Consider the following 13,480-nt stretch of genomic DNA (forward strand, 5'->3'; position numbering starts at 1 on the left):
AAAATCATGAATTACAACACTATAATTAATGCTAAAATATATAAATTCATAAGGATGTATATAAGCATAGAAAAGTTGTAATTAATCCTAAATGAGGAGTCAGGTCACAGAAGACAGCTTAGAGAAAACGGTGCTTGAGTTAACCTTTGAGAAATGAGTTCAAGGTAATCCAGTGGCTGAGGAAGGAAAGGAATTCCAGACAGAAGCAAAACTAACAAGATATGAGAGTCATAGATATTTTGAGGAATGTACATAGATCACTTGTAGGTCATAGGTCATTTGTAGAGGGGGTGATGGAGAAAATAGGGGAGTGGAAAAACTTAAAGATAAATAAGGTTTTACAGATAGAAATAGGAGAGAGATAATGGAATGCCCAGCTGTGAGTAGGAACTATTTGTTTGGTGGATAGAAGATGGAGGGAGAATGAATGGATTATGAATGAATGGATGTCAATGCCATGCTAAGAAGTTTAAACTTAACCCTGGATGTTACCTACGGCCATGAAAAGATTTTATTTTTATTTATTTATATATTTTTTTACAGTAGGTTCTTTTTGGTCATCTATTTTAAATATAGCAGTGTGTTCATGTCAATCCCAAACTCCCAATCTGTCCCTCCCCCCACCATTCACCCCTGGTAAGAATAAGTTCATTCTCTATATCTGTGAGTCTGTTTCTGTTTTGTAAATAAGTTCATTTGTATTGGGTTTTTTTAGATTCTGTATATAAGTGTTATCATATTATATTTGTCTTTCTCTGTCTGACTTACTTCATTTAGTATGATCATCTCCATGAAAAGATTTAAATAGAATGAGATGAGCAGACTTGCATTTAAGAAAAATCACTTTGACAAATGTGTGCAATATCAAGAAGTCTGGATAGTTGTGGAGAAGAACAAGAGTCCAAGTGAGAAAAAAACAATTACAAAACTAAGGCAATGGCAGTGAGAATGAGAAGGATGGAATGAATTTGAGATCCATGATAGAATCAAGAGAGGTGACAATTTTGATATGGGGAAGGTTGATGAAAAAGGCAGATGTTTTCAGGTTTTAGCCTTGGGGTGATGTCATTAACATGATCTTGAAATTGTAAAAAGAGAGTGAGAAAAATATTTTAATGATATGCAGAACCCAATCAGATGACAATTAAATACCTTAGAAGGCAAAGAAAGAAAAAATCCAATTCATGCAGAGAAGAAAATGAGCTGCAAATCTTGTGAGGGCTTTGCAGATTCACCCGTTGTGAGAACTAGGGACTGTGTAACTGGAATCCAGTGAACAGACTTCAAGTCCACACCATCTGCATTTACATCTCAGTTCGAAAGCTTGGGCAGACAGGTGGTGGCATAAAAACAAAAAGTTCACCTTGAATATTTGCAGAGTAAGACCTCACTTTCAGCCCAAACTGCTCAAGGCTCTGGAACCTCAGTCAGCTGAGAAGCCAACCCTGCAAATCGCTTGGGGTGGTAACCTCAAAATTGTATGAGATGACATGATTACATTCTCAACCCCAGGAAGAGTTGCATTAAGTATCAAAATTATTAAGTAAACAAAATCTATAATAGTAATATTTTGTGGCAAGGAAAAAATCTGCACATATTAGATATTTTAGGTTTAAGAGAATTTTTCTTATTGGATTAATTTTATAATTCTAATCTAAAATGTCTAAATGATAGTTGACTTAGACTTGGGGTCTTAAATTGCAATTCTACTAGTTCATAAACAATATTGGAACATTTCAGAGAATGTAAGATTAGGCGTAGGTATAAATTTAATTTACTAACAAATATCGTATATTAATGCATATATGTGGAATCTAGAAAAATGATATAGATGATTTTACTTGCAAAGCAGAAATAGAGACACAGACGTAGAGAATAAATGTATGGATACCAAGGGGGAAAGGGGGGGTGGGATTAATTTGGAGATTGGGCTTGACATATATACACTATTGATATGATGTATAAAACAGATAACTAATGAGAACGTACTGTCTAGCACAGGGAACTCTACTCGATGCTCTGTGGTGACCTAAATGGGAAGGAAAGCCAAACAAGAGGGGATATATGTATACGTATAGCTGATTCACTTTACAGTAGAAACTAACATTATATGGCAACTATACTCCAATAAAATCGTTTTTAAAAAAACAAATTAAACAAATAAATTTAGTTTACTAGATTTATAAGAATTGATTATTGATTAAGTACTTGGAAAGGTTTTATTTTTATTTGTTAGTGACTCAAATGAAGTATTTTTAAATGAAATCTAATATCGATATTTAAATGTAGTTTAGAATGTTTAGAGAAAAGGAAGTAAATGGTTAAAACAAACATAAGTGATTAAAATTGCCAATTAATAAATATAATAATAATAAATTTGTAGGTTAGACTAAAAATAAAATATTAAAGAAGATGTAGCTCTCATCTTTTCTGGGCCCCTAAGCCACCCATAAGGGCATAAAAAAAATTCACATTGACAGGTGATTAAGGGGCTACAGGAGAAAGGGCAATTATGGAGTTAGATAATGTAGTGCCTATGGGATATGCAGAGGGGGGTTGTCAAAAGACATTTTGAGATATAGATTATATTCTGAATGTTTATTCTTTTAAAAATATAGACTGAGTGCCTATCAAATCCCATATGCCCTGGCAATATAGTAATGAACAAAATAAACATGATCTGCATATATTATTGGAGAAGAAAAATCGTGAACATGGACCTGGAGATTATCATGCAAAGTGAAGTAAGTCAGACAAAGACAAATATACGATATCGCTTATATGTGGAATCTGAAAAAAAAAAAAAGATACAAATGAACTTATTTACAAAACAGAAACAGACTCACAGACTTAGAGAATGAACTTATGATTACCAAGGGGGAAGGATGGGGGGAGGGATATATTGGGAGTTTGGGATTGACATGTACACACTGCTATATTTAAAATAGATAATTCACAAGGACCTACTGTAAAAAACTAAAAAATAAATTAAAAAATTTTTAAATGTAAGTCTTGATAAGTGCAGTAGACAGAATTAAAATAGTGGAAAATGACAGAGAGTGACTAAAGTCTACTTTAGATTAGGTGGGCAGGAGGTATTTAGCTATGGAAGTAAAATTTACAACAAAATTCTAATTATACAAAAAGAGTCAATGCTCCTACAATAAGAGGAGACGGATTTCTGTTCAGAGGGGTTGGGGCAAAGGCCCTGTGGCAGAAATAAGTTCAGTGAGTTTAAGGAAAATAGAAGCTCTTTGTCTGGTGTCTAGCGGGTAAGGAAAAGGCTAGGAGATGAGGTCAAAGACTCTGCAAAGGTCCTATCTTGTAAGACAAAGTGAGGAGTTTGGATTTTATTCTAAGGGTGGTAAGAAAATTTTAGAGAATTTTGGGCAGAGGAGAAAGATCTAATTTCAATTTTAACAAAATCACTGCATTAAGAATGGATGAAAGGGCTTCCCTGGTGCCGCAGTGGTTAAGAATCCGCCTGCCAAAGCAGGGGACATGGGTTCGAGCCCTGGTCCGGGAAGATCCCACAGGCCATGGAGCAACTAAGCCCATGCGCCACAACTACTGAGCCTGCGCTCTAGAGTCCGCGAGCCACAACAACTGAAGCCCATGCGCCTAGAGCCCATGCTCCACAACAAGAGAAGCCACCTCAACAAGAAGCCCGCGCACCGCAACAAAGAGTAGCCCCCGCTTGCCGCAACTAGAGAAAGTCTGTGCACAGCAATGAAGACCCAATGCAGCCAAAAATAAATTTATAAAAAAAAAGAATGGATGATAGAGAGACAAGACCAGTTACGAGATATTGAGATCACCCTGTTGAGACATGATGATGACTTGGATAAGGGTGATTTTGGATCTGTCTCATAGGTGGAGGAAACAGAACTTGATGATAGGGGGTAGGTGGGGAGGGAGAAATGGAAAAGTGAAAAAGAGGAATCAGGAATAACTCGTAAATTTTAGGTCTCAGCATATGGATGAATGTTGGTGCTTTTGTACTGACATACGAAAGACACAGAGAGGGAGAGATTGAAGAGGTGGGGTGCAAAATTCAATGGTTTGATTTTGTCCGTGATTGCTTGAGATATTTATTATCATTTAAGTGGAAATGTCTAGTACCTGGTTGGAAATACAACTCTAGAATTCAGTAAAGTGATTAGGTTAGACATAGATGGGAGGTTATTGGTATGTACCACAATATACCTAAATATAACATGGTTTGTTTTCTTCCAAAAAATGATCACTCAGAAGAGGAGCTCCTATACTTGAATGTCTACAGGATGGGGCATAATAACAATTATATCAGTAGACTGAGCTTATGAGTTGTTATCGGAAGTCAGACAAAGCCATGAGAAATATGTAGAATTCAATTACTAGACATAGCCATAAGAGAGTTTGAGAATTCTGAGACTATATATAAGAACAAAGGATTAAATCAAATTCAAAGATTTTTAGAATTCAAGAGAAAAGGTATTTCTATTCCTTATGATCCCCAAAAGCCAAAGAAGTGAAAAATCCAGACAAGTGACCAGTCTCAGTAGGACATGCTAATTTCTATGGGTACAATAAAGAGTTAGGCAGGGGCTTCCCTGGTGGTGCAGTAGTTAAGAGTCCGCCTGCCGATGCAGGGGACACGGGTTCGTGCCCCGGTCTGGGAAGATCCCACATGCCGCGGAGCGGCTAGGCCCGTGAGCCATGGACACTGAGCCTGCGCGTCCGGAGCCTGTGCTCCGCAATGGGAGAGGCCACAACAGTGAGAGGCCCGCGTATCGCAAAAAAAAAAAAAAAAAAAAAAAAGAGTCAGGCAGTATATATACTATGATTCCAAATAAGAAGTCTATGTGTCTATTTTGATTTATAGAATCATAGCAACTATAAATAAAGTTCTATGTATTCCACCATAGTGACTGACAGGAATCCGGTGTGTTTCATGCCTGGATTCTCTGGTTGTATGTAAACTTAATTAACTAGATGTTATTTCTCTTCCTTAATGAGTATGCATCTTTCACCAGTGTGTTTATATTTGTAATTTATTTAAAATTGTTGAATATAAGAAATGGTATAATTTTATGTCAGTTTGTTCCAGTCTACATCTAAGGAAGGCCAGTTTCCGAAAGCAGGAATTCACATTTCAGGTATAGATAGCTAGCATTTGATTGGAAAGTTCACATTCTTTGAGTGGCTAATAAATGCACGTCAACTATGTTTAGTTCTTAGCAAAGCTTGGGCTTTGATAATTTGCATGACACATGGCTTCTCATTGACAAAAGTTAATAATGTTCAGTGTTGTTTAAGATATTGTTTAGAATATTATAGAGACATTCCCCCACATTTGGATGAATCAAAATCTAGAGCCCTGTAAACTACACATTTAGGTACAGCACCCGAGGCTGGATCCCTAAATGATCTCACGTCCAGCTGCTGGTTCTGAAGATTCTTGGTTGCCTGTCTCCAATAGATGATCAGCCAAATCCTGACGCAAGAATATTGCTGAATTTGCCTTCGGTAAGTCTTTCATATAAGAGGCTGTTTATCACCAAAAAGAACAGAGAGTTGTGACTTCAGTAGACTTACAGAACAGGTTACATTACTGTGAGGTGACTCAGTGATTGCTCACTAAAAGGCATTGGTGTGGCAGGCAGAATCTAGGCTGACACTTGTCTGCATAATTTCCTAGTTGTGAAGAGGAGCTAACTTTCACTTATTTATTAGCTATAAGTGATAATAAACGTTTACCAAAAATAACAAATTGGTTCCAGCCAGTTTACAAACACAGGTAAGAATGTGTATTAAATAACCTCAGCAGCTGTCTTTCTAAATAAACATGATTTTTCAATCCCAGTAATATCTAAAACTAATTTTAAGAAGATTAGAAAATCAAGACCAGAATGTAGCTATCAATAATTTTGTGTTAAGAAGGAATCTGTGCACAACACTGTAAATCAACTATACTTCAATAAAAGTTTTTTTAAATAAAAATAATTTTTAAAGAGAAGTAATCTGTGCATATTTGGTGATATATGTCATTGTAATGATTAAGAGAATTTGGGCTATTTAAGTGACAACTTAAAATCCATATCTGAGTAATTTATGCTTTAGGATTTGGAGTTTACATCTTACTACATTATAGTATTGAAACATTTACAATAACTTGAGTTTCACCATAAATATGTTTATTTTGTTAGATTTATACAATTTTTTTTAGTATTTGGGACTGTTTATCCTTTAAAGCCAGGTAATTGAAGTAGTTCAAAATGAAATCAAATAGGTTAAATTTATAAATGTAGTTTAAAATATTTGAAGATGTTTTATTAACTAAGCTTATAAACAGAATCGAACATTTTTCAAAAGCCCTTTTAAACATATTGTTAACATTTGCTATATTTATAAATAGAATGTAGAGATTTATAACCTCTAAGGAACAAAAGGCATTATAATATGATAACTCAATATATTATTACATTTTAAAACCAGAAATCAACTCTATTTCTGTGCAAAAGACAACAAACAAATCTCAAGGGCACCAAAAGTTCAGATTAGCAGATAACTCTATTTGAAAATCAAAGTAATATTTAGGGAAAACTCAGGCACAGAGGACTTCAATTAAGTTGTTTTTTTTTAATTTATTTTACTGAAGTATAGTTGATTTACAATGTTGTGTTAGTTTCTGATGTACAGCAAAGTGATTCATATATAATATATATATGAATATATATTTTTTTATATTCTTTTACATTATGGCTTATTACATGATATTGAATATAGTTCCCTTTGCTATACAATAGGACCTTGTTGTTAATCCACTCTATATATAATAGTTTACAGTTAATTCTAGTTTTAGATGCTGATGGAAGCCACCTTTCATAAAATGGAGGCAACTAAATAAAACATAGATTTAACTATCATGGAAGGTATGACCCCACAATTGTAAGTGTTAGGTGTCCTTATAAGCAAATCTATTGAAATTATTTAAAGAAAGATAGTGATTACTTTGTGGAGATCACAAATGCATCTACAGGACAAATGAAAAAATGGCTGTCCTAATGTTGCACAAAAAATGTTGTACAAATATCCCTAATGGGATAAAATGTCCAATGACAATATCATACAAAATTCCAAAAGGGCCAAAATACAACAAACTAGTGAATAAAACAAACAAACAAAAAAAGCAGACTCACTGATATAGACAAAAAACTGGTGGTTACCAGGGTTGGTGGGAGGGCAATATAGGGGTGAGGGAGTGAGGGGTACAACTACTGGGTGTAACATAGGCTCAGGGATTTATTGTACAACATAGGAAGTATAGACAATATTTTGTAATAACTGTAAATGGAGTATATGCTTTAAAAATTATCTTAAAATATTTTTAATTATATATTTTAAAAATTCCAAAAGGGCTAAATCTTAAACACTTAAATGGAAGTGAAGATGAACATATTCTGGAAAACTGTCTTAATGAGTTGAAAGTGGCTCCAATGATGACAGAGACTGATGCCCAAGGCCACAGTCAAGATTCTGCATGTATTTATTTCATGGAATGTAAGAATGGAAAAAGTAATATCTCTACATTAATATATTATTTTATATAATAAGTGATTGTTAATATGTGCAATCAAATTAACAAGTAAGCATATATTTAGCTAGTATCTCTAGATCCCTAAAAGTGTATATATTTCAGCTGTTTAAACACTTTTCTTTTGATCTGCTCACTGGGAAAGCTGAAAAACACTTTGTGTTTGAAGTCACCTTATATTCAGAAGATAAAATTAAAGCCTTGGGACTGGATGAGATTATGTAGGTAGAATGTGTATGGTTACATGTTTAGTTACAACACTTAGATACAGCATTTAAAGTGGAGAAATAAGATGAGGCCAGCAAGGGAGAGAAGGAAGTGTCAGTAAGGTAAGAGGAAAACTGGAAGGGCGTGATAACAGTGGAAACCGAAGGAAAAATGTTTGAAGGGAAAGATAGCAACCATCTGTGTAAAACCCTGAGGAAAGTCTAAGTAAGATAACAGGGAGGTGATCCCTAGATGTAGGGCATGGAGATCCCTGGTACACTCCATGAAAACAGTCTCTGGAAAATGGCTGGTGAGGTTTGGTCAAAGCCAGATTGGCATTAAGAAGAATGGATGAGGGGGTGACACTACAGACCAAAATTCTCTTTCGATTATTTGCCCCCCTTCTACCACAAGCTGCATGGGTGGCTGCAGCTCCATCAGTCACTTCTTCAAGGTTCACCCAGCAGCCCTCCAACTGGACCAGGGAGCCCTGTGGGGATGCAGGTCTTCATTTTCTTGTGGGTGGCAGGTGCTTCTCACTCTCTGCCACAGTCATGTTGCTTTTTCTTATTTTCCTACAACTGTTAAGAGCAATACTCTCTTTAGTTATGCTTAAAAGAGTGTCTCTATGGCATAGTTTGATAATTTAGCAGTATGCTCGATTGATGCTATCATGTCTATTTCTAGGTTTAGCTCACGGTTGAAATATAAATGAAGGTCATGACAGTCTTGCAGTCTGGTATTAGAAGACATCCACGTGCTGAAGAGTCAGGAATCCTCTGAAAGCCAGCCAAAAGGAGTGCCTTTTTAAAATGAAAAGTGAGTAAATGACAAATGCCAGAGGGAATAAATATCTGATTTTATCACTGAATGCCTTATTATTTGAGATATAGTGTAAAATTATGCAAATGCATTTATTTGAACTACATATGATTATATTCTTACTTATTAATGGCTCTCTTAGCAGCAAATACATTCTTCCTAATAGTACCGGGCTTTCTGCCACAGCAGAAGCTGATGGATGTTTGATCTAAAATCAGAATATTCTTATTTCCATTTTATTTCAACAAAAATTAAGGCCACAACAGAGGCCTCCTACTGAAGGCCAAACACTGAGTCAGAGAAGATCATTTAGAAAAAGGGTTGGGCTATCCTTGTTATTCTATGTAGACTCATGAGACACATTTTGATAAATTATGGTTCTTTCTTGTACTGTTCTCTATTGTGATCTTCTGGTCTCTATTTTGGCTCCTCTTCAGCCCCATGTACACACCCTACTTTCATGAAAGAGAGACACGGAGTGGGCATTTCCGACTGGTAGCACTTAGGGAAGAGTTTTTCACAGGGTTCTGTTTAGGATTAAAGCAAAAGCCCCACCTGATAATAAAGTATAACTTTGCCCTTTTCTCTGCATATTTATTTCATCCAATGAAAGGTAGCTGTTATGGGGCTGGAATCTGGTATTCTTTTGTTACTTGACCAAGTAATGTCCTTGGGCAACAAGTTATGTTTTCTTATCCCAATAAGAGCATACATTTTTTTTTGAATCCATGAATCACTTTTAAGTTTTTTAAATATCAACCACAGAACTTGATGACACTGGCTATGTCAGTTAATCTTTCATTGAACATTAACCATTGCCATGCAGAAGGGCCTCAAGAAATACTTGTTTAATGGAATGAAATGTTACGTTTGAGAATTTTTATTTTTTAAAGCCTCTAAGTGAAGAAGGGAAATCCAACACCTCCTACTATTGTTTCCAAACTATAGGACGAATAAGATTTTAATGAGCAATATTTTTGGAATGCAAACCTGGTGGAGTAGACGCTTAGGAAATGTTCAAAGGTTAAGCAAAAAAAGACTGGTACCTTACCCCCAAGAGCTTTACATTTCTAAAACACATTGACAAGCACACATAAAACAAAAAAGGGATTTCAAAGAAGGACATTTTGTCAAGTTGAAAGACAAAGAAGATCAAACGTTTTCTTTAGACTCAAGCTCAAAGCTGGGTGGAGAGGCCTGGGTGGCATTCCAGACTGAAATTCAGAGGAAGAATATTTTCTTTAAACTTTCCTTTTATCCAACAAAAAGAGTTTCCAGCCAAATAAAGCTTCAGTGACACTACTCCTTTTCTCCCCATGATTGTCTGGTAGCATATTTCTTTTTAAAAATAGAGATACCATTAGCAAAGGAAGATAATTTGATGAGCTCATCGGGTATATTATACACTCATGGGCTTAGACAGTAGTTGGCACCAGAGACTTAAAAGTCAAAACTATGTAGACTATGGGAAACCTACTTTCATTGTTTTTTTTAAACAGTTTTTTTTTTCTTTTGGAAGCTAAGAAAAATGATATCTAGGATTAGATTCAAGTAAATAAAGGATGCTTTGTACTAAACCTACAAAATATGTGGAATATACAAGCTTACAGAGATGTTACACAAGTAACATGTAAATCTCAAACTTTAAAATAGTGTGTGTGTGTGTGTGTGTGTGTACGTGAATCCTGCCATTTATAATTGTGGTTCTCCTATACAGTCATTTCCTGGAATTAACCATGTAAAAAAATTTTTTGCTTCACAGTTGCATGAGCTATTTAGAGAGTCTACTGCTATTTGTACTCTGAACTTTATACCTGTGTTTAGCTCATAGATTTTGGACAAAAGCAGCTATGCCCTCGTAACTGGTTCATCCCATGGACTCGTGCGAGTCTGCAGTTACATTCTCAGGACTGTGCAAGGTCTCAGATATGAAATTCAGTCACAGACCATTTCTTTTCTCTCTGTACATTTTCTTATATTAACTCCAGTGTGGAATTTTCAACATACATCTAGCCCAGGGAAGTTGTACTGTAATGAAACCTTGCTTCTCCAATGTTTAGAATGAGTTTGTTTTGAAATTTCATTAATGATTTAGTCCTCATTGGCCTACAAACACCTCATAGGCAGTACTGAATAAAGAACTCCAGAGACCAAATATGACAGCCATGATGACTGCCAGTATCAATAATTTAGCATCTTTGGTTTTCATTGCAGCCTGGTGATGCTGCAGCCTTTGCAGTATCCCAAAGAGTATAGTTTCATGAGTCAGTTTTAGATTTCTTCATTAATGTGAACCCTACCAGACAATGTGCTGATATTGTGGAATATGTTTTCTACCCTTTACTTTCTCTTTTTGGGGAATTGCATCACTATAAATTTCTGCACCTCACTTGTGATTTACCTAATAATCTTCACAGTAAACTTCACAGTAAACTGAGAGCACTTAAATTTTGTTTGGAAATACTAATCATTCTACGTGAAAACATTTGATTCTACAGTTACAGAAACAGTAACAAAGTGTTAACAGGCCAAAGCATTAACACTTTCATTTAAGGTTTTAGAAATAACTGAGTCTGTTTGTTTCCTATGGCTATTGTAACAAATTACCACAAATTTAGTAGCTTAAAATAATGTGCATATATTATCTTGCAGTTCTGTAGGTTAGGTGTCTGACACAGGTCTCACTGGACTAAACTGAAGATGTTAGTGCAGCTGCATTCCTTTCTGAAGGCTCCAGGGGAGAATCCAATTCCCTTCTTTTTCCATTTCTAGAGGCTTCCCATTCCTTGGCTTGTGGTCTCCTTCCTCAAAGCCATCAAGGGAGACCTGTTATATACCCATTATATCGCTGTGACCTTTTCTTCGGCCCCTCCTCAAGTTTAAGAATCTTTGTGATTACATTAGGCCCATCCAAGTCATCTAAAATAATCTCCCTGTTTTAAAATCAGTGGATTAGCAAACTTAACTCCATCTGTTATTTTAATTCCTCTTTGCAATGTAACATAACATATTCACAGTTTCCTGGGATTAAGATGTGGACCTCTTCGGGAAGCCATTATTCTGCCTACTGCACAAAGATAGATTTTTAATGTTGCCAAAAATCTATGCAAGAGTCAGTCCATGATCCTGTCTATTTAAGCCTCAGGTACATAAGTTAACAAACTTTATTCTGTATGATAATATTGATTTCCTGTTAAGCTATAGACGCAATTCTATTCAGTTCTTAAATTTAAAAAAAGAAAAAAGAAAAAAGCACAGTATTGAAGTAGTTGGGGTAAACTTAGCAATCTTCAGAAGACTCCAGAATAGGGTGGTAGGGTGGGAAACTAAACTAGATGACACTTAGGGTTCTTTCTAACTTTGTAAATCTGCCACGGATCTGCAGAGCATTGCTCTTCTATTTATCCCTTCCTCTCCATCACCATGGAGACATAGATGCTTAACTTTTCAGGGTATAGAAATTAATGACAAAATGTCCCCCCAGGGATTCATCAAAACTACAGAATTCTCACCAAGTTAGCCTTAGGACTTTTTTTCTGTGAATATAAAAATGTAACTTAAAAAATTTTTTTAAATAAAAATTACAATCACTGGTTGCCATGACAAGTAAAAACACATACTTATGTTAAACCTTCAATAAATATAATTTTTAAAACTTATATCTCCTAAATATAATGTTGGTAGTAAGAATTTTTCTTATTTTACTGATAGAAAACCACTGACAAGATTTTTTTTAAGATGAGATTACTAATACAACTAAGTTAACAGAGTTAGGAGTAGCTATGCACAGTACTGCAAGGAGATTTTTCTCATCCCTTTGTTCTTTGATGGATTAAAAATCCTAACAGAATCCTTATAAATGTGGATGGAAAAATAGGTCAAAGAAGAGCCAGCTCTGCAGAACTAGTTTCTATGTAGTAAAATATATGTTGATTATGACTGCACTTCAGCCATATTGGAGTAGCAGGGACCAGATTTACTCTCCCATCTGGAACAAAAAGGGACAAAATGTATGAAATAACCATTTTCAAGACACAGGACATCAGGTAATGAAGGCAAAAATGATCCCTAAGAGATGAGAAACTAACAAGATGAAACTTACAGTTGCGCCAACTTACTTTCTTAAGAGATTTTGCAAGTTGCCACACAGGGAAGGCGGAGCCCAGCAGATGCCCTGAGAGGAGGAGAAAGAGCTGAGAGTCTGGATAGGCTTGCACCTAAGTCTCTCAATGTAGTTTGGGAAATTTTAGCAAATTGCACTTAGCAAATTCTTTTGCCTTCCTAACAAAGATTCTTTATCAGAAACCCTCTGGCCTTTATATATGTTGTGTTTTAACTGATTCATTATTAAGAACGCTTCAATATGTCTGACTTATCATCGTACTATCTATGTCTGATTCCACAAAATATGATTAAGAATATATTAAGCTGCATCCTTTGAATTGTTGCCATTAGTCAAATAAGTTGCCGGGGTCATTCTGTAAAGCACAGGGGTGCATGCTATATGGTCTATCCACTTCCTGAAATGGACTAATACATTCTGCATGAGCAGAAGCTTGTAGGGGACTTGAGGATATGGGGAGGGGGAAGGGTAAGCTGTGACAAAGTGAGAGAGAGGCATGGACATATATACACTACGAAACGTAAAATAGATAGCTAGTGGGAAGCAGCCACATAGCACAGGGAGATCGGCTCAGTGCTTTGTGACCACCTAGAGGGGTGGGATAGGGAGGGAGGGAGGGAGGGAGACGCAAGAGGAAAGAGATATGGGAACATATGTATATGTATAACTGATTCACTTTGTTATAAAGCAGAAACTAACACACCACTGTAAAGCAATTATACTCCAATAAAGATGTTTTAAATAAATAAAAG

Source organism: Hyperoodon ampullatus (assembly GCF_949752795.1).
Source record: "Hyperoodon ampullatus genome assembly, chromosome: 1".
In the NCBI taxonomy this organism is placed as follows: Eukaryota; Metazoa; Chordata; class Mammalia; order Artiodactyla; family Ziphiidae; genus Hyperoodon; species Hyperoodon ampullatus.